Here is a 24412-nt window from a genome sequence, read left to right on the forward strand (position 1 = left end):
AAAGTACAGTCTAATATACTTTACATATATTGCATAATTTCAAAGTAAATCTATGATATGCATAATACAAATAAACTGAGACTTAGAGAAATTATGTAAACTATCTATAGGTGTATACTGTACCTGGAGTAAATAACCCTATATAATCCAAGTTTATATTATCTCAAATTATACTTCCCCTCTTTTATTCTCTGCTTTCCTTTCCCCTGCTTTTATTTATATTTATATTTCACTGTTTAATATGTATTAAATATAAATAACTTATATTTATATTTAACTATGATTTGCAGTTTACCCACAAGAGACTGAAGAATCTACTGTGTTTACAAATTTCCCTGTATGAGGAATATCCTTTAAATGTCTTTAAACATTGTGATGGGAGAAGATTTTGCAAGAGTGAAATATCCGGCTAGAATGAGGTATTCTCTTGAAACACTATTTTTCTAAATAAAATATTTAATTCACAAAATAAATTGTATATATTCAAAGTGATCTCACACATGCGTACATTGAACAATAAAATAACCACATCTGTAAGCATCCATGTTACACATTAGCTTCTCAGAACTTATTAATTTTACAACTGCAAGTTTATGCTTTTTGATCAATATCATATTACCTCTTTCACCCTTTAGAAATCAGCCTTGTCGTCACTCTTTGTATGGCTTCCATTTTTATTAGAACCACATGTAGGATCACAATACTTTCATTGCTACCTTGGTGACAACACTTCTTGGGGGAATTGTTTATGGCACATTAGTATGGAAAATTTCTGCAGTTTCATGAGCACAAAAAACACACCAAAACTTCCCCTCCTGCCCATTCAGCTTGGACATCATGTATTCTTGTCCATTGCTGAGGATCAGTGTATCAGTGATATGTAAGTGAAATTTGTCGATGTGTTCATCATCCTAATAACTTTGTAGTGTTATCTCCTTGTGGATTTACTGTGTAACTCCTCTAATTGCTAATGTTGTTGACATCTTTTGAGAACCCTGCTTTTTCTGGAATATAGTGATGATAATTTTATGTTGGTGTTCATGAGAAATACTTTCATTGATTATAATTTTCCTCTACTCATCTCATCTATTTTCACTATGTGGATAATTATGGCCTTAGAAAATCATTTGGGAAAAATTGTCCTTCCTTTCTATTTTATAGAAATTATTATGGAAATTGATTTCATTTCTTTATTTTTTTGCATGTTCAGTAGTGAAATTCTCTGTCTTTGAACATTATTTTTTCAGGGGGAAGATAGTTTATCTGTACAAATAAAATATTTGTGGTAGACAAAAGACTATGCTTTCTTTTTTGTCTTCATGCTAGACTTTGGCAAAGTATAACTTACAATGAACTTGTGTAGTTTCATCAAGGTTGTTGCACATCATTGACTAAGATTTCTGGAGCATAAGCACTACCCTCTTGTTTCTGGATATCAGGGGTGTGTGTGTGTGTGTGTGTGTGTGTGTGTGTGTGTGTGTGTGTGTGTGTGTGTGCATGTGCATGGTTTCCTAGTCTTCCTATAGATTTGCCTTTTTCTTTTCCATTTTTTCATTTGTTTTTACTAAAACTATTTTTTTTTCATAAAATATATTCAGATCATGTTTTCACCTCCCCAGATTCCTCCTATACCCACTTCCATGCCCTTTCCTTCTCTGTTTGGAAAACAGACAAACAATAAAAGCAAAAGGCAGAATAAAAGAAAAGGTTTTATTATTTTACAAAAATTTTAAAAAAGAAATATATGTTTTGTTTAATCTATTGTTTTTCTGCACAAATCTATATCTCTATTATCTATATTACTATGGAATCTTATTCTAGATACATTATTTTGTTTCTTCTATTTTTTATTTTGTTATTTTCACTCACAAGTTTTAAATAACATACATCACTAATTTTATTGTTATTGATACATAATATTCTTATACACATTTAACTTTATGCCTATGGAGATACAGGCAATGTACACAGGTGAAATTATGTATAATGTATGGTCTATTTTTATAATTGTTTAAAATGTGAAAATTTGAGTCTGGTATATTTATCTATTGTGGTTTGCATCATTTCATATTATTTCAGTGAATAATTGAATAATAATTCAGTTTTTCTTTTTTGTTTGTTTTTTGTTCTTTCTGACAGTCTCATTGTGTGACCCAGGCTAGCCTCTAACTAGCAGCAACTGTATTTCGACCCACCCCACCCACCACGTTCTAGAGTTACAAGCACGAATTACCACCCCTGGCTCTCATTTCTCTCCTTATTTGATAAATTCCTCACAATAGCATTTATTCTTAAGAAGCTGGCGTTCTGGTGCAGTGCTTGGGACTGGGGTAACAGACAAAGGAGAATGTCTATGGGCAGCCTAACTGGTTTTCTAGGAGGCAAGTTCTGTGGATTAGCAGGAGAGGTCTGCTTGAGTTTGGGGCTGGGATACATCAATCAGTCAGTCGTGGGAGGAAAGTTAGTAGAGGGTGGTCTGTGGGATCCACAGGAGATGTGAGCAGGGCTGAGGGAATGCTGTAGCTGTTCTTCTGTTGCAGCACTCGGGACAAGACTTGAGGACTGAGTCTAGGAGAACAGGGAGACAGGAGAAAGTCTGCAGGCAGTCTAGCTGGTTTTCTGACAGGTGTGGCCTGTGGTTTAGCAGAGAATTCCTGTTGAAACTGGGGGCTGGAATATAGCAATGTATGTTCGGAGGGAAAGTAGGAGGAAATGGTCTGTGGGATCCACAGAAGTGGGGGCGGTAAAGAAGGGCTGCAGCTGGTGTTCTGTTGCAGGGCTAGGGATAGGACAAGACTGTAGGGTTGGCCTGCGGGAAACAGACACAAGAGAAGGCCCATGGGCAGCCTACCTGATTTTCTGGTTTCTGCAGGATTTATATTTACAATTTAATCACAATCTTTTGTAATCTCAGGACATATAGCACTGTTTTCTTTTTGAAATTGCCATTTAAAATAATTACAAATGACTTGTTTATTTACATAATAAAAAAATTCCCAAGACAAGTGTCCTAGTTAGAAAACAATTGTAAGACTGGGTGTCTCAGCTGGTCTTCTGTATATGCTGGAATCCCAAAGAAGTAGGTGCCAATGCCAGTGAAGGAATGGATGTTCTGGCAAGGTGAGTGCAAGCAGGCAAAGTAAAACAAAACCTTCCTTCTTCTCATTGTCCTTATATAGGCTTGCAGCAGAGAGGCACAGATTAAAGGTGTGTCTTTAAGATCTGGGTTAAAAGTGTGTTGTCTTCCTGCATCGAGATCTGGATCAAAAGCCTTTGTCTTCTAGTCTCAAGATTTGGATCAAAGGCTGTTGCCTTCCTGCCTCAAGATCTGGATCACAGGTGTGCCCACCATTTCTGGATTGTAGTTCATTCAGATATAGTCAACTTGACAACCAAGAATAACCATCACAGAGCCAAAAGGACATTTATCTTTTGAACTTCATAAAAATGTACAACATCAACATCAATAATGCCACTTAGGACATACTAGTGAATCAATAATTATTCCAGTATAGAAGTTAAATGTGGGCTGTTGTCATTCCACATTTGCTAGTGAAATACTTAGATAATGTAACAGAAAGAGCCAATGAAATATAACAACACAGACAATTCCTGGGACTTGATAGATTGTTGATGAATAGTTAATGAATAAAGGGATGTAAGAAATCTTTTGGGAGACTATATCTTTGTGAGGTGAAGAAGAGTTGGAAACCATGCATGAAATAAATTTCCAGACCACAGAGTAAGGAAAGAAGTGGAATCACATTTAAAGAATGGAATTTGTGAAAATGAAAGGACTTTCAAAGTACAGGCACTTCACCTTCTGAGACCAAATGATGGTGACATATTGTCTTTCTTCTAGAATGACAGCCCAGCACTCACTTTCTATTCCTATTTCTGTAACCCACCTGGTCTTCATCGGGACACACAACCTCACTTAAGACATCTATCATGTCTTCACTGTGTAGCCCCAGGAATTTCATGTGGTTTTACACAAAGGCTGGTTTTGTATAATTATAGGTGAGAGGCAATTAGAATATGTTTAATGTTTCTAGCATCTTAATGGCTGAATAACTAGAGCTCCTCATTAAATAAATTGCTATATAAAAAAAGAAAACAATTGTATACAATTTTAATTTTTGAAAAAAACCCAGCATTTTAATCAATAATAGAGATATGATGAAACTCTGTTTTAATATTATTGATAAAAATCCAAACATAGTCATGATGCAACTCTTTTGTTTTATGCTTCAAGTGATGTGATTCATAATGGGTAGTCAATATTTATTTAGTTGAGGAACTCTACTAGTTTCTTTAGTTGAATTTGTAGCTAGAGTTTTCTTGCTTGGTCCACAGTCAGGACAAATCTCTCTCACCTGCCAGTCCCACAGCCGCTCAGACCCGACCAAGTAAACACAGAGACTTAAATTGGTTACAAACTGTATGGCCGTGGCAGGCTTCTTGCTAACTGTTTTTACAGCTTAAATTAATCCATTTCTATAAATCTATACCTTGCCACATGGCTCGTGGCTTACCGGCATCTTCACATGCTGTTTCTCATCGTGGTGGCTGGCAGTGTCTCTCTGACTCAGCCTTCCACTTCCCAGCTTTATTCTCCTCCTTGCCCTGCCTATACTTCCTGCCTGGCCACTGGCCAATCAGTGATTTATTTATTGACCAATCAGAGCAACACATTTGCCATACAAAACATCCCATAGCAATTGTATACAATTTTAATTTTTGAAAAAAAAAACCCAGCATTTTAATCAATAATAGAGATATGATGAAACTCTGTTTTAATATTATTGATAAAAATCCAAACATAGTCATGATGCAACTCTTTTGTTTTATGCTTCAAGTGATGTGATTCATAATGGGTAGTCAATATTTATTTAGTTGAGGAACTCTACTAGTTTCTTTAGTTGAATTCAAAGAATATTAAGTGTTGTGAATTTTACATGGTATAAGAATAATAATGACAAGTTTTGTTGTTTCTTTTGTTCCTGTTGCTGCAAGCTACTCCAAACTTTCTGTTTTAAAAATCTATTTTGTTACACTTACTCATAAATTTCAGTAGAGTGAATGTGGCTTTACTCTCATAACCAGTGTCTTGACATTCATGTAGGAAAATGCAAAGATTGAGAATGACTTGATGTTTGGGGTAGGAATGTTCTGCTTAGTTGTTTACTTGCATGCATGCTTATTGATGGCTGAGTTTGACTACCAATTGAAAACAGTATCCAAAAAAAAATCATTTGATGTAGCTTCTCCGTGTGATATGACTCAGGATGCCTCAAATATGGTAACCTTTGGATAGTCAGACTTCTCACACAGTTAACTGAAGTTCTATGAGTTTGTCGAAATCAAAGGTCCTGCTGTTACTCAATTTCAGGAGACATACAGAATCATTTTACCTAACTATCTTTGTTTTAAGTCACTGCTTGTCTGCACTCACAGAGTATATATGATATAGTCTCTATCTCTCAACAGTTTAGATAACTTGATCAACCTGATCCGATGCCCACCTCAATGAACTCTTGCTCATTATGCAAAATTTTGGGTGAGACTGATTAAATGTCTTTGGGAAATAAAATCTGGCACAACCAGTTAGAGTATGAGATCCACAAGGTTTATGTATTGTTTTTGCCTATAAACTTGCTACTGATACTCTCATTATATTTTATTCAAACAACAAATATGAAGGTTAAATGAAAGACAACTAAGGATCAGCAGAATGTGATCTCCAAGCTGAAAGAAAAATTGTGAAAGAGCATTCATGCATTATTTAATTTATGCTGGTTGAACAATTGCAGAGCATAATAATTTTTAGAAGCCATTTTGTTACCATGGAACCTGGAACAGATGAGGTGATATGGGTTTGAATGATAAGTACCTAATAAGAGAAGTGTATGAGCCTCTGCAGTTTATCACTTACCTTATTTTCTTGGCTTGATAAGATGCAAATTGTTTTTCCCTCACTCATTTGCTCAAAAGAGAATTTTTACAATAAATAATTCTTAGTTCCAGTACTCTTTTGTTATAAGTCTTTCTTTAGTTATCACAAATGTGATTTCTTTTCAGTTATTTCTTCCATTGTTGTTAGTATATTTACTAAATTTAAGAGCTCATAATTGGTAGAGAAAATTATGCATGATAAAATTTAAATGAGGTAAAATGTAAGAGAAATTATAAACTAAAGTGATTAACTTAATCTGCAATTTTCAAAAATTCACAAAAGAAGAACACATACATATATCTCTCACATATCTATATGGTTTATAACCTTTACACTTACATTCACTTTTTTCTACTTTAGAGATTTGCTCTCAGGGTACTTGATGATTTTTATAATTTAGAACTTTTTTCAAAATTACAAATGTGAAAGAGTCATTTGTAATAGAGAGATGGCTATATGTGCATAATAAGTTTCTGTATATTGAAAATCTTAGCAAAATACAAATATGACCAAATTTCAGAACATGTACTTTCAGAGTAACAGCAAAAATTAAGCTTTTCCACTGGCAGAATGTAGTTTTCTGGGAGGTATTTTGTAGCTATAAAGTGCTCTAATATTCCTGTAAAAGACACAATCGTGGTTGAATAATTCTGGCCAGTTAACCTAAAAACAAGCTTGTTACAACGACTCTTATATTTCTTGCATTAAACAAGCAATCACAAACTTATTTCAGGAGTTTTTTAGTTGTTCGTCTGTTTAATTTTATTTTTTAGCTAAAATTTTATTGTTAAGAACTTGCAAATAAAAAAAATAAAATGAGATTAGTCAGACCAAAAGCCTATACATGTTGATGTATATAAGTTTATTGATTGTGTATCATTAAAAATAAAACAGAATGAAACTAATACCTTAGATTATAGCAACAATTCTATTAGTTTTATATATTCTAAACATATTTTGGTTCAATTCATATCATATGACAGAAAGGAACTGAAGTCATATGACTGTTAGAAAATAATGGATAATATAGTACACAGTATATATAAACACATTCTAGCAACATATTTTATTTTATGGGCTCAATTAATATGGGATAAATTAATTCAGGTTCCTATAGTCACTAAATATTTTATTTCTTCAGGCAGTGTACTAATTATGCATCATTGAAAGATGTGAAACACTGTTCTCAGTATGATAATAAGTAAATGACGCTCTGAGGCAAGTAGGGTTGGTCATGAAGTTCTGAGACGGTCCTTCACCGAAGAGCTATTCAAAGGTTCACAGAGATGGAAAAAAGTGAACAGAAGGGGAAAAATTTTTTGTGAAGAAGGAAAACACAAGAGCAAATGGTGATGGGGAAGCAGGCACAAATAAGGGACTAGGAAAGTCAGGATGGATGACACATTGATAATTAGAAAATGTAGAGCACAAGAAGGAGCTGGAGAGGTTAACTGGTAGAAGGTGGTACAGGAGATGTTCTGGACAAATCAATGCACTTTAAAGAAGGCAAATTTAATGCATGATTTGGCTGAAGAAGAAAATAAACAGGGATTCAGAACAAACAAGGGCTTCAGCTAAACTCTTCTTTTTTTTTTTTTTTTTTTTTTGATGCTCTGGTCTAAGCACTACAGTGAATTCTTTTTTTTTAATTAATTTTTATTTTTATTTTGCAATACAATTCAGTTCTACATATCAGCCACGGATTCACTTGTTGTCCCCCCTCAGGCCCCCCTCACCTTCCCCCCAGCCCAACCCCCATTCCTACCTCCTCCAGGGCAAAGCCTCCCCCGAGGACTGAGATCAACCTGGTAGACTCAGTCCAGGCAGGTCCAGTTCCCTCTTCCTAGGCCAAGCCTAGCGATCCTGCATAGGCCCCAGGTTTCAAACAGCCAACTCACGCAATGAGCACAGGACCTGGTCCCACTGCCTGGATGCCTCCCAAACAGATCAAGCCAATCAACTGTCTCATCCATTCAGAGGGCCTGATCCAGTTGGTGACCCCTCAGCCATTGGTTCATAGTTCATGTGTTTCCATTCGTTTGGCTATTTGTCTCTGTGCTTTATCCAACCTTGGTCTCAACAATTCTCGCTCATATAAACCCTCCTCATTCTCGCTAATTGGACTCCCAGAGATCCACCCGGGGCCTAGCCATGGATCTCTGCATCCAGATCCCTCAGTAGTTGGATGGGGTTTCTAGCACAACAATTAGGGTGTTTGGCCATCCCATCACCAGAGTAGGTCAGATCAGGCTGTATCTCAACCATTGCCAGCAGTCTGTTGTGGGGGTATCTTTGTGGATTTCTGTGGGCCTCTCTAGCACTTTGCTTCTTCCTATTCTCATGTGGTCTTCATTTACCATGGTCTCCTATTCCTTGTTCTCCCTCTCTGTTGTTGATCCAGCTGGGATCTCCCACTCCCCCAAGGTCTCTCTCCCTCGACCCTTGCCCTTTACTACCCCCACTCATGTCCAGGCTGTTGATGTAGATCTCTTCCATTTCTCTGTCATTGGGCGATCCCCGTGTCTTTCTTGGGGTCCTGTTTTCCAGGTAGCCTCCCTGGTGATGTGAGTAGCAGTCCAGTCATCCTTGTTCCACATCTAGTATCCTCCTATGAGTGAGTACATACCATGTTTGTCTTTCTGAGTCTGGGTTACCTCACTCAGGATGATTTTTTCTAGATCCATTCATTTGTCTGCAAACCTCATGATGTCATTGTTTTTCTCTGCTGAGTAGTATTCCATTGTGTATATGTACCACATTTTGTTTATCCATTCTTCAGTTGAAGGGCATCTAGGTTGTTTCCATGTTCTGGCTATTACAAACAATGCTGATATGAACATAGCTGAACAAGTGCTCCTGTGGTGTGGTTGAGCATTCCTTGGCTATATGCCCAAGAGTGGTATAGCTGAATCTTGGGGGAGATGGACTCCCAATTTTCTAAGAAAGCGCCATATTGATTTCCAAAGTGGTTGTACAAGCTTGCATTCCCACCAGCAGTGGAGGAGAGTTTCCCTAGCTCCACATCCTCTCCAGTATAAGGTGTCTTCAGTGTTTCCGATCTTAGCCATTCTGACAGGCATAAAGTGGTATCACAGAGTTGTTTTGATTTGCATTTCCCTGATGATTAGGGATGTTGAGCAATTCCTTAAATGTCTTTCAGCCATTTGAGTTTCCTCTGTTGGGAATTCTCTGTTTAGTTCTATAGCCCATTTCTTAATTGGACTGTTGGGCATTTTGATGTCTAATTTCTTGAGTTCCTTATATATTCTGGATATCAGTCCTCTGTCAGATGTGGGATGGTACTGGCGTAAAAACCCACATGTGGACCAATGGAATCAAATTGAAGACCCTGACATTAATCCACACACCTATGAACATATAATTTTTGACAAAGAAGCCAAAAGTGCACAATGGAAAAAAGAAAGCATCTTCAACAAATGGTGCTGGCATAATTGGATATCAACATGTAGAAGGCTGCAAATAGATCCATATCTATCACCGTGCACAAAACTTAAGTCCAAGTGGATCAAGGACCTCAACATAAATCCAGCTACTCTGAACCTGCTAGAAGAGAAAGTAGGAAGTAGTCTTGAATGCATTGGCATAGGAGATCACTTCCTAAATAGAACACCAGTAGCACAGACACTGAGAGAAACAATCAATCAATGGGACCTCTTGAAACTAAGAAGCTTTTGTAGAGCAAAGGATACGGTCAACAAGGCAAAGCGACAGCCTACAGAATGGGAAAAGATCTTCAGCTAAACTCTTAAGCTAGATTGGCCCTTTAGAATGATCTCTGTTTTGGGGAAAAATGTTTTATTTTCCTATATCTGCTTTGTCCCATCACTGGATGCCAGTAGAAGGCCAAGGAAAGAAAGAGAAGCTTAAAATAAAGCAGATTTCTTTAGCTGAATGCAGTTCCTTGAGAGAGCTGATAGCTTAGTAGATAGCCTATTACGTTCTTACCAACTAGAGGGACATCTTAGCCAGTTAGCACACTGGCAGCACATCTATCCATTTCTACTCATTTTTCAGGTTTCAGTTGAAATCTTATTCCTTTCTAGAAGCATTTTGGATTAGCCACAAGCATTTTTCTCTAACAAGAGCATGTTGTTATTCTCTTTGATAGTCCATGTTCTTGTCCTCACTATCTGCTAACAGCATTGGTTAATTTGAGTACAATGAGAACAATACTTGTTCAAAGACTCTGTATTAACTAGCAGTGTCACTGTGTCTAAAGATCCTTTGAAAGTATTTGAGAGACTCTAAACCCCAAAGCACTTTGGTTTCCATAGTAAGTAACAAAATAACTGATTATGATCTCAATAATTACTGGATATAAATTTCCCTTCATTTATATCTAGAGGGGAAAATTCTGTTTTAGTACATTAAGTTTCTGGGGGAATACTGACATAAATAACTAGTTACTATTTCTAAAGTATATTATATAAAACATTTACAGTATTCTCTGGCTGGCCTGGAATTCACTATGTAGACCAGACTGGACTTGGAATTACAGACATCTCACTGCTAGTATTAAAATTAATGTGCCACCAAATCCAGTTTTACAGTATTTTTCAAAAAGCAGAGAAATGATCGTGTTTTGTTAATAGTTGTCTTTATTTTTAAAATAAAACCATGGATTCATTTATGAAGAGTTGTTCAAAGTAAATTTTTTATTGTACTCAATTAGTGGGTTAACCAGCTTAAAAAAAGTTCTAGCTAGATGGTAGTGGCGCATGCCTTTAATCCCAGCACTCGGGAGGCAGAGCCAGGCAGATCTCTGTGAGTTCGAGGCCAACCTGGTCTACAGAGCAAGATCCAGGACAGAGACCAAAACTACATAGAGAAACCCTGTCTTGAAAATCCAAAATAAAATAAATAAGTAAAATAAAAATAGAACAGTTCTAGATTTGAGGAAAACTCTGCTCTTCCAATAAATGAATAAATATTCTACAGAACCTTAATAATTTTGCCAGCTTTGAAATATTCTCTTTGTAATCAGGAGCATAAAAATTGAATTTCCATATATTTCAGAGACAAATAATTTCACTAGCCCACTTTTTTAATGCTTGCCTTTTGACTGCCAAATCAGTTTGTCTTTCCTAAGTTGTATATGATCATCTCACATAACACTTGGGTGTTACTCAGAACATTTCCTACAAGGAATCTATTGTGGATATTCTTTATTGCAATTTTCTGGTATAGGTGAGAAGTAACTAAACAAATACCAATTGTATTCTACCAAAAATATAACCATTGAAGTGATTATATCTCTCTTATAGTCTTTGAGTAAAATTATCTTTTTTTCTTGATTGTAAAAATAGAATTCAGAGTAATATAATTATTATATTGTGTCCGTACAAATTAGTCATTTTGTAGTGTTATTATGCACGTAATTTGTTGAAAACCAAGGAATGAAATAATTATTATTTAAAACACACACACACACACAAACACACACACACATTTCTATCCTCTGTTGCCTCAATTGAGATTGCTTTTAACAAATACAATTAAGTAACTGAGTCATCAGTTATAGGAGTTCACAGTAAAAAAAAAGAGTCTCAAAACTCTAAATGACACAGAACAAATCTTCAAAAATATTCTCTTAAATGAAACAAATGGATCTTCTTCAAGAAGGCCATCACTTTGAGGCTGGGCAAAGGCAACCCAACAGAAGAACAAGACCCCTAAGAGCAGGCACAAGAATCAGAGACCCACTTGTTAATATATTCAAGAGTCTCATAAAAATGCTAAGCTGAAAGCTAGGTTCTTGCTTTATCTTATTATATTTTATTTTATCATGTTTGCTTGTTATCTCTTAGAAGCCTGTTCATGTCTAAGGGAGACACAAAGGGAGTGGACCTGGAGGGGAGGGGAGTTGGGGAGGGAATTGGGAGGAGTAGAAGGAGGGGAAAGGATAATCAAGGCATGTTGTATGAGAAAGGAATCTATTTTCCATGAAAGGAAAAAATAGGGGGAAAAGGTCATCTAAATTATCTGCCTAATTTGTAAAAAGTAATTGGTATACTTTGTGTTTAACTCTGCCTGAAAATTGCCTGTAGAGATCATACCACAGAGCCATCTTTCAGATCAGAATAAAGAATCTTTCGCATGCTCCTGTATATACAGTTTAAATTTAGATGCTAATATCATTCTTTCTGTTAACACTGAAAACTATCCATTAATTATGGTGACTCCTACTAGAGTAATTATTGTTTGTCTTTGATAGTTAAGTTTATAATTCTAAGCTTGTTTTCTTCCTGGGATAAAGGTGACAGTATTAAATAATGGCAATACTGAGGGTGTGCTTTAACTTCCTTTATACATTAAATTAGAAAGTATATCTTCAACTTTTACTTTCATATATTTGTTTACTTTTTCACAATATAATTTCAACATGATTTCTAGACTATTTTTATCTTATCTAAGCCTTTAGAGAATAAGATAAATAGAAATTAATTTCTTCAGATGAAGATTCAGTTCAATTTTGTATTTTATTGACTAAATTCATGTTTTTGATGTATTTGTGGCAATTTTGTTATTACTTGAAAATATATTATATATTATTCAAAATCAATTGTGATAAGATTTATTTCCAAATCACATTAGTTTTATTTATTTGCTTTTTTAGTGTTTTAGTATTTTGAGGAAGAGTTCACTGAATTATCTAGACAAACTATGCAGCCCAGGCAGGCCTTGAACTAATAATTCCCTTGCCTTATTGAGTAGCTAAGATTATAGGTGCACCATCTTTCCTGGCTACCACATCACTTTTAAATCTGAATAATAGAAACACATGGTAACATTTTTGTGTGAGAGAAATAAGCATGAATATTGCATTCTCTGTCATATTCTGTCAATGTCTGAGTTCATTTTTGTCACTATCCCTAACATATTATTTGATCTAAATCAGAAGAATCCCTTTTTTTTCTTTCATTTTTTTGATAAGCAGTAGTTTAATGAAATTATAAAAAGTACAGAGTACTCAAATGGTTACAATGAAAAAGCATGTAAATTATATAATAAAAATTAGTAAATAATTTAAAGTACATTTTAATACTGATACAAGAGTAATAGTAGCTTTGTAAATGTTTTATCTATAAAATTTCTGTTTTTTTGAGACAGATTCTCACCAAGTTTCCATGCTGGATGCTGGATATGAACTTATATTCCCTCCACCTTGGTCTTCCACTATGCCCAGCCTATGATGGTGTCTATGGTCCGTACTTCAACTGAGGTCTGTGTTGATGTCTGTGGTCCATGCTTCCTCTGGAGGCCATGTTGAAGTCTGTGGTCTATCCTGCAGCCAGAGGCCTTGTGGATGTCCATGGTCTGTGCTCCCAGAGGCCATGTTGATATCTGTTTTACCACCAAAGGACATGTGGATGCCCATGGCCTGTACTGCCACCTGAAGCCATGTTAATGCCTGTGGGCCATGCTTTTTTCTTTTACTTAAATATGTTTTGCAGGCAGGTATTAATTTAAAAAACGTCTGAAAATTAGCATGGAATAGGTCTGCTTCTTAACTTTAAATTAGTATTTTGCTGGGGAAATTAATGTTTTTCACAGTTCTTCTATGATACAGAGTCATGCATATCAAATGTACTTATAACCTGAAATAAAATTTGACTTCTGTTCCAATCTTTCAAGGTCCTCCTAAATTGAGCAAATCACTTAAACAAACTTTCTATATAACCAACAAATTCCAGCAATCTATTTTATGAACTAATCTTGTCTCTAGAATATAATTAGACATTCATTGAATATGATGACATGTGCAGAGTTTTAAGCATATTGAACATCAAATGAAATTTTCTTCATGAAGTATATCTAATGCATAGATTTTGGTGTGTTTAAACACTGAAGTCCTTTTATGAGGAAGATGTAGCTAGTGGATAATATCCATAATTATCTGAAGTTTTTCTGAGTTTCACAATCAGAATGACTTACTCTCATGACTAGAATTTTATACTAGTTTTGCTAGAAGCTCAGCTATAAACAACAGTGTGTACACGTTCTCTCCTTAATATGTTTGTCATGAGTAGCTGGATTTTACTGAGAGTGACTGATTTCTAACAGTGTGATTTCCAGAAAAATCATTTGGAAGATATTTGTCATCATCTGTCATTGTCCAAAGTACTTTCTATACTTTAGTGGTTAAAATGGAATTACTACAGACTTCAGAAAGGACACATAAACATCACTTTTCAGTAGAAATAGTGTTGAACACATTCCTAGGGTATAGTGCTGTGGGATGGTCTGTATGTCAAATGTGTTGCTGATTGGTCAATGAATAAATCACTGACTGGTCAGTGGCCAGGCAGGAAGTATAGGCGGGACTAACAGAGAAGAGAATTGAGAGAACAGGAAGCTGGGGGAGGGAGACACTGCCAGCCACCATCAGGATAAGGAAGATGTAAAGTACCGGTAAGCCACAAGCCACGTGGCAAGGTATAGATTAATAGAAATGGATTAATTTAAGCTGTAAGAACAGTTAGCAAGAAGCCTGCCACGGCCATACAGTTTGAAACCAATATAAGTCTCTGTGTTTACTTGGTCGGGTCTGAGCGGTTGTGGGACTGGCGGGTGGCAGAGATTTATCCTGACTGTGGGCCAGGCAGGAAAACTCTAGCTACAGTATAGCATAATGAAATTTGCTGACTTTTGTGTTTTAAGCCTTTTCTAAGCCGACAAACTCAAGATTGAACTTGAATGTTGTAAATAGCTGAAAGTCCTAGATTGACAGGGCTCAGGTCATATCAATTAAGATGAATGAGCTCCACAAAGATGTGTGTGATGACTGCTCTTGGTTATGAACTTGGCTACATCTGTATTTGACTACAATCCAGAAATGAATGGAACACCTGTGAGAGATTAGATTTTCCTTGGTTTGAAGTGGGTGAATCTACTTCTAGTCCTGACCTTTGAGGTAGGAAGACATACACCTTTGATCCAGATCTTAAGATAGGAGGACACACCTTTAATCTGGGACACACCTTCTGTTGGAAGCCTATATAAAGACCTGGAAGAAGGAAGCTTTTGATCATAGTCTGCTTGCCCTTATCTTGCTATCATATCAATTCCTTCATTGGCATTGGAGCCTTCTACTTTTGTATTGCAGCATATACTGAAGGTCAGCTGAGACATCCAGCCTTGTGGACTGAGTAACTACTGGATTTTTGAACTTTCTGTTGACAGCCGTTGTTGGATTAGCTGGACTCCAGGCTGTCAATCATTCTAACATATTCACTTCATATATGTATATAGATTCATTTTATATGTTCTGTTACACTAGAGAACTCTGACAATCCAAATTTGATTTGTTTTCATACATGTTTTTAAGACATTGACAACTCTACATTCCCAATATTAAGGCTGTCTTTAAATTTATCTTAGAGGACCAATAATCTAATAAAATGAGGAATGTATCCAACTTACACTCCATTCCTGGGAAGGACATGTCTAGGGAGGTATTAGAAATCTCAAATCACGTTCAAGCTCAAGAAAACAAATGAGAGTGCATGAGAAGGGAGGATGGTGTGGGAAACTGGCACACCTAATTAAACTCAGGATCTTACTAACTTTCTCATGATTCCTTTCAACAGCTCCTTTTTCTCAGAGGATTAAGACTAAATCGAATTTTATGAGGACTGCCTTCCATAGTGTGAGGGGTGCATATTGATTTTCTGATTATACAGAAGGAAATGGGGGAAATGTTAAGCAATGCTGTAGAATCTATTGTCTCTTCAAGTACATAATCTCTAAGGCATCTGAGTCCTCAGGAATGGAAATACCAAGGATTGAAGAAGGCTAATTAATGCATTGTGAATACATCTTACTTTTATATGTTTTCATTATAAAAAAGGGTCAAAGTTTGCAAGAGATAATTTTAGACATGGTGATTTGGAGCACAAAGTGTTATGAAGACTTAGAATAAACATATAATAGAGTTCAAAGTACCAAGGTAGCTCAGTTGTTATGCTTAATGATATTGCTGTCAAGAAAAAGACTACATATAATTTATTTGCAGCAAATTTGAACTGTCTCAAATTTAAGATATGAGCCCAGTTAAATTATTTTTTTATGATGACCAACATTTTCTTTATTCTCTTGTCTCTTTCCTGTGAAGAAAATTATAATAAACAAACTCATGTTTAGTACATATAAATTAGATTAATTTTATTTTTGTAATGTTACTGGAAATACTACTTTCTCTAATGTGCCTAAACAGAAATCCACATCTGTTAACATATTTACATAATCATAATGAAAATGAAGTTTCCAGACATGGTACTGATAGAGTTGTAGTGACAGTAGTTGACTAAATATCTGTTTAGATAAGATGTATCAACTATTTTATTTCCTTTGTTAAGGAAAAAAAGCAAAGCACACAACAAAGCATTCAAGATAGCTTTTGTTCAGAACTACTATGATGGGAAAAATTACTCCAGTACCCAATTTATTACAATTGCATAGCCAAAAAAAATCAATTATGAATGTAAAATGGATAAATGGGAGTTCATAGCCAAATGGCAGGTTAGGGAGATTAATAGATTAAAATTACTGGAAGAAAATATCATGAGTAGGAGAATTATATGACAATTTACTTTCTATGGCTAGACTTAGCAAAGATATACACAGAAGCCAAGGTGAAGGCCTGACAAAGAGAAAGCTTGGAGGGCATTCTCTAAATTTTGGGTAAAGAGACAGTTTAATATTTTTTACCAATTTTGTCTTATCAGAGACTCTGTTTATAATCCTACACCAGGCTCAAGTTTTATTGACTTCAAACTTAAGTCATTCTGAATTATAGTGGCAAACAGTTCTGATTAAGTCTATTTTCAATAAAGACATACCAGAGGGGGTTGTTAAATACTCTTGTTGTTTTTAAAACATGCTAATTTATTCCTTCATTGAACTATCCCATCTCTATCAACAATCAGAAAAACTTGAATGTTTAAACAAAAATCACATACTTTGCTTAATCTTATACTTATGCAAGTCAACACAGTGGGATTACACTTGCAAACCCATCCCCCCCCATCAATAAAAATCAAAGCCAATACAAAAAAGTGATGGATTTTTATTACCTATAGGTAGCACAGCACAGCTCTCAAATAAGTCATCCTTTCTTCCAATGGTGAGAAGATATAGCATTTATTAAGGAGGCCTACACATATTCACATGGAGGAGACACTTTAGGAAGGAAACTGTCACACAAATCTTAAAGGGTCTTATAATAAAAATCCCAGAGCCAGATATTGGAGTGAAAGCTGAAAGATCAAAGAAGCGGAACAGCCAGCCACTAGCTTACCTCTACGAAATCTTCAGCCTCAAGATTGTGAGTTTCCTTGCCTGACCTCTGTGTCTAATTTAGTGGCTGGCTCTTTCCTTTGATCCCCAGGTAAGCTTTATTGGGGTACACAATATATCACCACAGTAAACATCTGTGCATGTGCTCAATTTAAGATACATATCTTTGAGCATATGCAGTTAGGGCCATAATTCAAGAATAAAAGACAAAAGAAAGAGTTGCCCCCATGCATGTTGGCACAATGTTGTAAAGTTGGTGGGCAGATGCTCAACAGGAATGGGAATTTGCCAGCTACTCTCACTTCCATCATCAGTTAGCAGCAACTACTGTGCACTAAGAGAAAGAAAGTAAAGCTGGGGTCACTCAGACTTTTGAAAAGATTAACCCTTTTCACAGTCCTTTGCCCTAGCAGTTTCAGCTCACTTTTTCTCCTTATAGTGAGAGACAATCCTCAAAAATTTTTATTTATGAGCAAGGAAAAATACCCAGGGCGAGAGTTAAAACAGCTCTTTCCCAGGTCTCCTGTACTTTTATGGTTAATAAGACTTCTGTGACTTACTTGGGCAAGGGAGTCCCTAATTAATAATCTTAATTCATAACCTGGAAGTTGGAGAACTGGCTCAGTGGGTAAGAGTGTTTGCTTCACAAGCATGAGGAACTGAGTCCAGATCCCTGTCCCCTCATAAAAAGCTGAGTGTGAGAGGTGGAGGCAGTAAGACCCTGAGTTTGTTGGCTGTCATCCTCAATTCACTTTCAGTGAGAGTCATTGTTTCAAGGGAATAAGGGAGACAGGGATAGGGCAGGATACTCAGTGTTGTAGCTAGAGGTTTTCCTGGTCTTGCCTGGCACCAAGGTCACACAACCATTTATAAAATTCCTGTGTCCTGCCTGGTCCTGTAACTGCTCAGACTCAAGTAAACACACAGAGGCTTATATCAATTACAAATTACATGGCCATGGCCTATGGCTCAAGCTTCTTGCTATTTAGCTCTTATATCATAAATTAATACATTTCTATTAATCTATAAGTTGCCACGTGGCCGTGGCTTACTGGTCTGCTGGCATGCTGTTCCTTTGGTGGCAGCTGGCATCTGCTTTTTCCTTTCCTTTGTCTTCCTGTCTATAAGTTTGGATTTTCTGCCTGCCTCTAACCTGCCTTGCCATAGACCAAATGACTTTATTTATCAACCAATCAGAGCAACATGTTTTCACAGCATACAGAAAGACATTCCCCCATCAGACTTCTGTATGTATGCATGGGTAAATGAACAGATGTTATTGGACATACACCACACATACCACATTCACCTACAGTATACATACATACACTCACACATGTGTGTGTCTTGCAAACCTCTTGCTGACAGAGAGCTGGCCAGGAATGAAACAAACTTCGTGTAATATGGAGGTGTTGGAGAGAAATAAGAATGCTTTTTATGTAGATTTATAGGGTCTTTATAAAGTTGAAATTAGCATGTAGATAATTTGGTGCCCCAAAAAAGAGACAGACAAGAAAACGTGCTTTGCAAGTAAGAAATTCAATGATTCACTGCCACAGTAATAACACTTCCTTGGATGGTATTTAAAATGTGTAGGAGGAGTATTTGTTTGAATTCTATGAATATTTAAATTCTCAAGGAAGAGATACTAAATTTCTTGCCATATAAGTACTCTACAGACTGCTATAGGCCTATTGGTAAAGTAGAGACCTCCTCACACATTGCTACTCCACACTATTCATGTTCCTTTCCTCAAAACCCAAGCACTGAGGCTTGTGTCTTCTGAATGTTCATCTTGTTTTCTTCCTTAATACAATATGGTAATACACCATCAGCACTTTATCCAAAGTTTCTCTTTTCTCTATCACTCTTGATAATGACTATGTTTACAACAAGCAGATGGTGTTTTATGTCATATGTATGCAAGCATGATAATAGACCTGGAACTAAATCTCAATTCACTAGTACTTTGCTTTCAAGTAAAAAGAGCAGTTGTGAAGTTTCCTTCTTCAGACAATGTTCAATGTTTAAGGACACTCTCTGCCTTGTACCCATCAGAAACATGTCTTAAGTCTTCTCATTTGTGATTAACATTTGTTCTTCAGTTAATGTATTTAAGATAATTGATTAAAATCTGACATAATGAAAACAATAAATGATGGCTGTCATTTTTATTATTCATACCCAGAGACATTCATTGATGATGTACATGCTTTTGCTCCATAGTAAATGGTAATATTCTGCATGAACTTTGTTTAAAATAGAAGAATATATTGAAAACATATTACATAATTCATTTCTGGCTATATAATTTGTCTCAGAAGATCTCAGACTCATTCCTTGTTACAATTTTATAAAGGCAAAAGAGTGAGTAATAGTTTCTACAAGCTCTTGCTCTCTATAATTATATTGTGTTTTATTTTTCTACATAAAGCTTCCTTATTAACATGCTAATTTTGTACCTTCTTAAAAGGAAGTCATAGTATTTCATGGATTGATTAGAGCTGTGCTTTTGGTAACACCAATTCACCACTAATAGCATGAGTATTTGAATAGAGTTCTTATACCTGTAATAAGTATCCTAGTATTTCTTTTATTTATAGGAGGGGTATTTTAAGTCCCAAATTTCTCTAAGCTTGATTTATTATATTGCTTTGCTTTTCCTTATATTTTCACATAGTTTGTTAGACTGAAGACTGTAGAAACTCAAATATAATGAAGTTTACTGAGAGACAGTGACCTCTTACACTCTGATTTATGAAATCATCCTAGCTAAAAATTAAAGAGCTACAAATTATTCACACCACAGACTCAATTAATAATAATAACTCAATTAAGTAATAACTAGATAAATTAGAAATCAAAGCATAAATATTAAAATCATATAATATGTCTATTTTGTTCTCAGTTATAATTTCAGTGATAAGAATTCATCTGTATCTTATATACCTTATAGTTGTCTATTATATTATGAAAATGTACACAAGGAATTTCTGTACTTCTCTAGAATGGCACTCTGTCTTATGTATCTTTCACTTGTTTGTTCATGCACTAGTAAAAATGGTAAAACAACAGTGGTAAGGCTGATATTTATAATGGCAATATTGGTTAATATTTATAGAAAAGTTTCTATTTAGTAAACAATAACGTGTCTTTATTGGGGGATTCACTTACTTTAGCTGGTAAGGAAACTGAAATATGTAAGGGCAAAGAATTTTGTAAAGTACTGTCATTTCAATTAGAAGTTGAAAACTGTGGAGTGATGGGGACACATGCTTTTAATCCCAGCACTCAAGAGGCAGGGGCAGGTGGATCTCTGTGAGTTGGAAGCCAGCCTGGTCTGCTGGTCTACAGAAGGAGTTCCAGGACAGCCAGGACCACACAGAGAAACCCTGTCTCTAAAAAATAAAAAACCCCAAACAAGCAAAGAAATCGGAAGCTAATGGAGAATATGTCAATATGATGAAATACAAGTATAAACAGGAAGCTTTGTGAGATCTGTTGTGTTCAGTCATGTTACATGTAAATGTATATAAAATGACAATTTTTTCTTGAAACATTAATTCTTCGAAGTTCTATAAAAATGCAATATTTTTCTTTGTATAATGTACATAAAAGATTGCCTTGAACAAAATCCATTTTACTTTGTCACTTTGGCAAAAAGTTACTTTTGGCAATTTAAAATGTCTTCTGATTATTATTTTATAAATAATCTCTAAAATAGCAAGTGCCGTTATCATGGGTGTACATCAGAATTAATGCTTAATTGACGGCCTGTTTCAGAAAAAAAAAAAAACAAGAGCAAAAGAATGAAGTAATGATGAATATTAATAGTCTAAAATATATTTTAAAGTTTTCTCTCTTTGTATTGATTTTTAATTTTGTATGTGCATAAAATAAGTTTTCATCAAGTCAACCTCTCCATTCTCCTTTCAAATTTCTTCCTAAACTCATTATCTGTCACAAGTCATCCACTGCCCTTTTCCAACCATTGTTCAAAAGATTTGAATTTCTCTACAGAACGTTATTTTCCTTTTGGTAGGTATAGCATTCATTTTAAGGTAGAATTTATCTCAAATATATACTATAAAAATCATGCATTATATATATATAGCAGTGAATTTCATAAAAACAATAACCCAGGATGTCTAATGTCACAATGACATATAATTACCCAGAAAGAAGAGGTTTCCGCTAATGGTTACAGATAAAGCATAGGGACACTGTCTTATAAGAGTTAAACTGCTTAAATTCTTCTGTCTTGATTTAATTTGATTTTGACCACTAAATAACTTCAATTATAAAATTTTAAAATGCCTACCAATACATGGAAATCATAATGTTTCCATAGAAATAACACAGTACTTTCTATAACATTTTATGAATGCTGTTAAGTGTAGATGGTATGAGATAAAGATTTTGAAAGTTTTAGTTACAATATAGGGTATTTCAAACAAAACATATGTCTGAAATGATGAATAAAATGAAATAAAATTCAAAATAGTCACAATTTAGAGAATGAAATATAAAGTGAAGTATTAATCATGGAAAAACCTTGTAAACAATTATTTTGTTGCATTTAAAATAAGAGAAAATATAAGTTTTCTATTTGCCCAAGTAAACAAAATGTTTGTATGGATTTTCACCCAAAATTCTTATTAGAAATTTTAAATTAAAGACAAGTCTCAAAATATTTTTTTTAAAAAAAGCATATTGTTGCTGTCTATTTCAGAAACACATGTTCAAAGGGCATACCATCATATGCTAGCAACCACTGGTATCAAAGGATTTACTGATTTCACAATGAGATAATTAGGAAATGTCATGGGCAGGAACTATTTAGTTTTGCTTTAATTAACAAATAAATGAGTAAATTTTGACATTTCTTGAAATTTTTATATTTTTCATCTTTCTGAGAGTTTTTTCAACTGCAGAAATAAAAATACAAAGCTTCTGGAATCTTACTGCATGTACCATTATTTTTCACATATATTGATGTTTGATTTAAAGTGATCATATTGGCACAGTAATGGCCAGGTTGTATAGCATGAAGCAGTTACAGCCTTATGAAGTTCTACAACAATGCCAATATGTCCACCCTTAGCTTGGGCAACTGCAAGTCTTCTCCTGGTCAGTTGACTGAGGCTTTGAATGCTACTGTTTACATTGAGTATGGGCAACTGCCAAGTCTCCTGGTCAGTTGACTGAGGTTTTGAATGCTGCTGTTTACATTGAGTATGTCACATTGTCTGTATCTAGGTATACCAGAATGAGAAGGAAGTGGGGCTGGCTCTCCAAGAGAAGCTCAAAGATCATCACCTTTATCATCAATAAGCCATGGTATACATTCTACAACAAGAGTACATTGAAAGGAGACTTACTAGAGCATGCTTAATGACCTGCAGCTAGACTACCTGGGCCTCTACCATATTCACAGCTTAACAGCCTTCAAGCTTAGACCTGACTGTTTATTATTGGGTACATCAGACTACATGTTTCCCAGTGACACTGATTGTGTGGTTTGAAAGAAAATGGCTGCCAAAGAGAGTGGTACCATTATGAGATGTGGCTTTGTTGGAGTGAGTGTGGCCTTGTTGGAGTAAGTGTGTTACTGTGGGGGTGTTAGCTACATCTTGGTAGTTCAAGCTTCCCTCAGGGTGTAGCTAACACCATGTCTACCTACATACTGCCATGTCCCTTGCTATGATGAAAATGGACTAAACTTCTTTAACTGTAAGCCACCACATCAATTAAATGTTTTCTTTTATAAGAATTCATGATAATGGTGTCTCTTTACAGCAATAGAAATCCTAACTAAGACACCTATTTTCTGGACATTTGGATGGTCATGGAACAGTTAGTGGATGATGGTCTGCTCAAAGCAGTTCATGTCTGACTTCAACTGAGAGGATCATAAATAAACCCAGATTAAAATATAAGCATCAGTTAACCAGATTAAGTGCCACCCATAACTAACTCAGGAGACGTTGAACAAGCACTGACATTCCTAAAGCATCATGGTGATTGCTTACAGTCCATTCAGTTCTCTGATAGTTCCTGGGCCAAGCCTGAGGATCTTGCTATTTTGGAATATCCCAGGATCAAGGTGATGCAGCCAAGTAAAAATAAAAATACAGACCATGTGCTAATCAAGTTCCTCATACATGGGAGGTTGGTGGAGACCACAAATCTTTGACATCAGAACACATTTCTGAGAACTTTAGGATCTTTGACTTCAAGCCAAAACGTGGGGATATGATCACCTTACTCAACTACAACAGGAGTTGGAGGGTCTGTACATCAATGAACTATACCAAACATAAGGATTACATCTTCCATGCAAATGTTTGAACCTGTGGATGTTTGCTTTTCCTCAAGGAACTTGTCCATCTTCTTCTTGCCTTCTTATTAGTCCTTGCAGGTGTATTGTAGCTTGTTTGTGGGCATGACAGTAGATTAGTTATTTCTTTCAGTTTTTCTTTGTCTTTTTTTCTGACTCATGTGGGGATATTTAACCTTAGTACACTTTACTGACCAAAGAGAAGCAAGATACATAGTCAAAAGATTGTAACTAACAGTTGAGTTTTGAGTATTTGGAACTGCAATCTTGTAGTGGGCCAAAGGCTTTGTGCACACAGATAAGCACTGGGGAAGCCAGTAAAATTAAACACACTGCTTATCTCTCCAACAGAATGAGGTGCGTAGCTGCTCTTCCTGGAATGCCAGGAATGATGTAGTTGTAGCTGAAGTTTTCTATGGTCCTACCCAGCCCCACAGACCCTGCAGCTGCTTTAAAATAAACACTCAGAAGCTTATATTAATTAAAACTGCTCAGCTGTTAGTTTAGGCCTACCACTGACTAGCTCTTACATTTAAACTAACCCATAATTCTTCTTTATGTTTAGCCACATGGCTTGGTACCTTTTCTCAGTTCTGTCTTTATATCTTGTTTCCTCTGTGTCTGGCTGGCCACTCCTGACTCAACCTTCCTGTACAAAGAATTCTCCTCTCTGCTTATCCCACCTATACTATACTTCCTGCCTGGCTACTAGCTAATCAGTATTTTATTTATCAACCAAATCAGAGCAACACACATTCTAGCATACAGAACAACATTCCCATCATGTAGTTTTGCAA

The 24412-nt window shown here is 35.6% G+C and overlaps 1 pseudogene; it reads left to right on the forward strand.

The window, feature by feature from the left end:
• LOC128116487 (aldo-keto reductase family 1 member B1-like) overlaps window positions 1–23626 on the forward strand; it is a 141316-nt pseudogene extending 117690 nt beyond the window's left edge.
• The last annotated feature ends 786 nt before the right edge of the window (window positions 23627–24412 follow it).

Source organism: Peromyscus californicus, unplaced genomic scaffold (genome assembly GCF_007827085.1).
Source record: "Peromyscus californicus insignis strain IS unplaced genomic scaffold, ASM782708v3 Scaffold_10__1_contigs__length_136768540, whole genome shotgun sequence".
Classification (NCBI taxonomy): domain Eukaryota; kingdom Metazoa; phylum Chordata; class Mammalia; order Rodentia; family Cricetidae; genus Peromyscus; species Peromyscus californicus.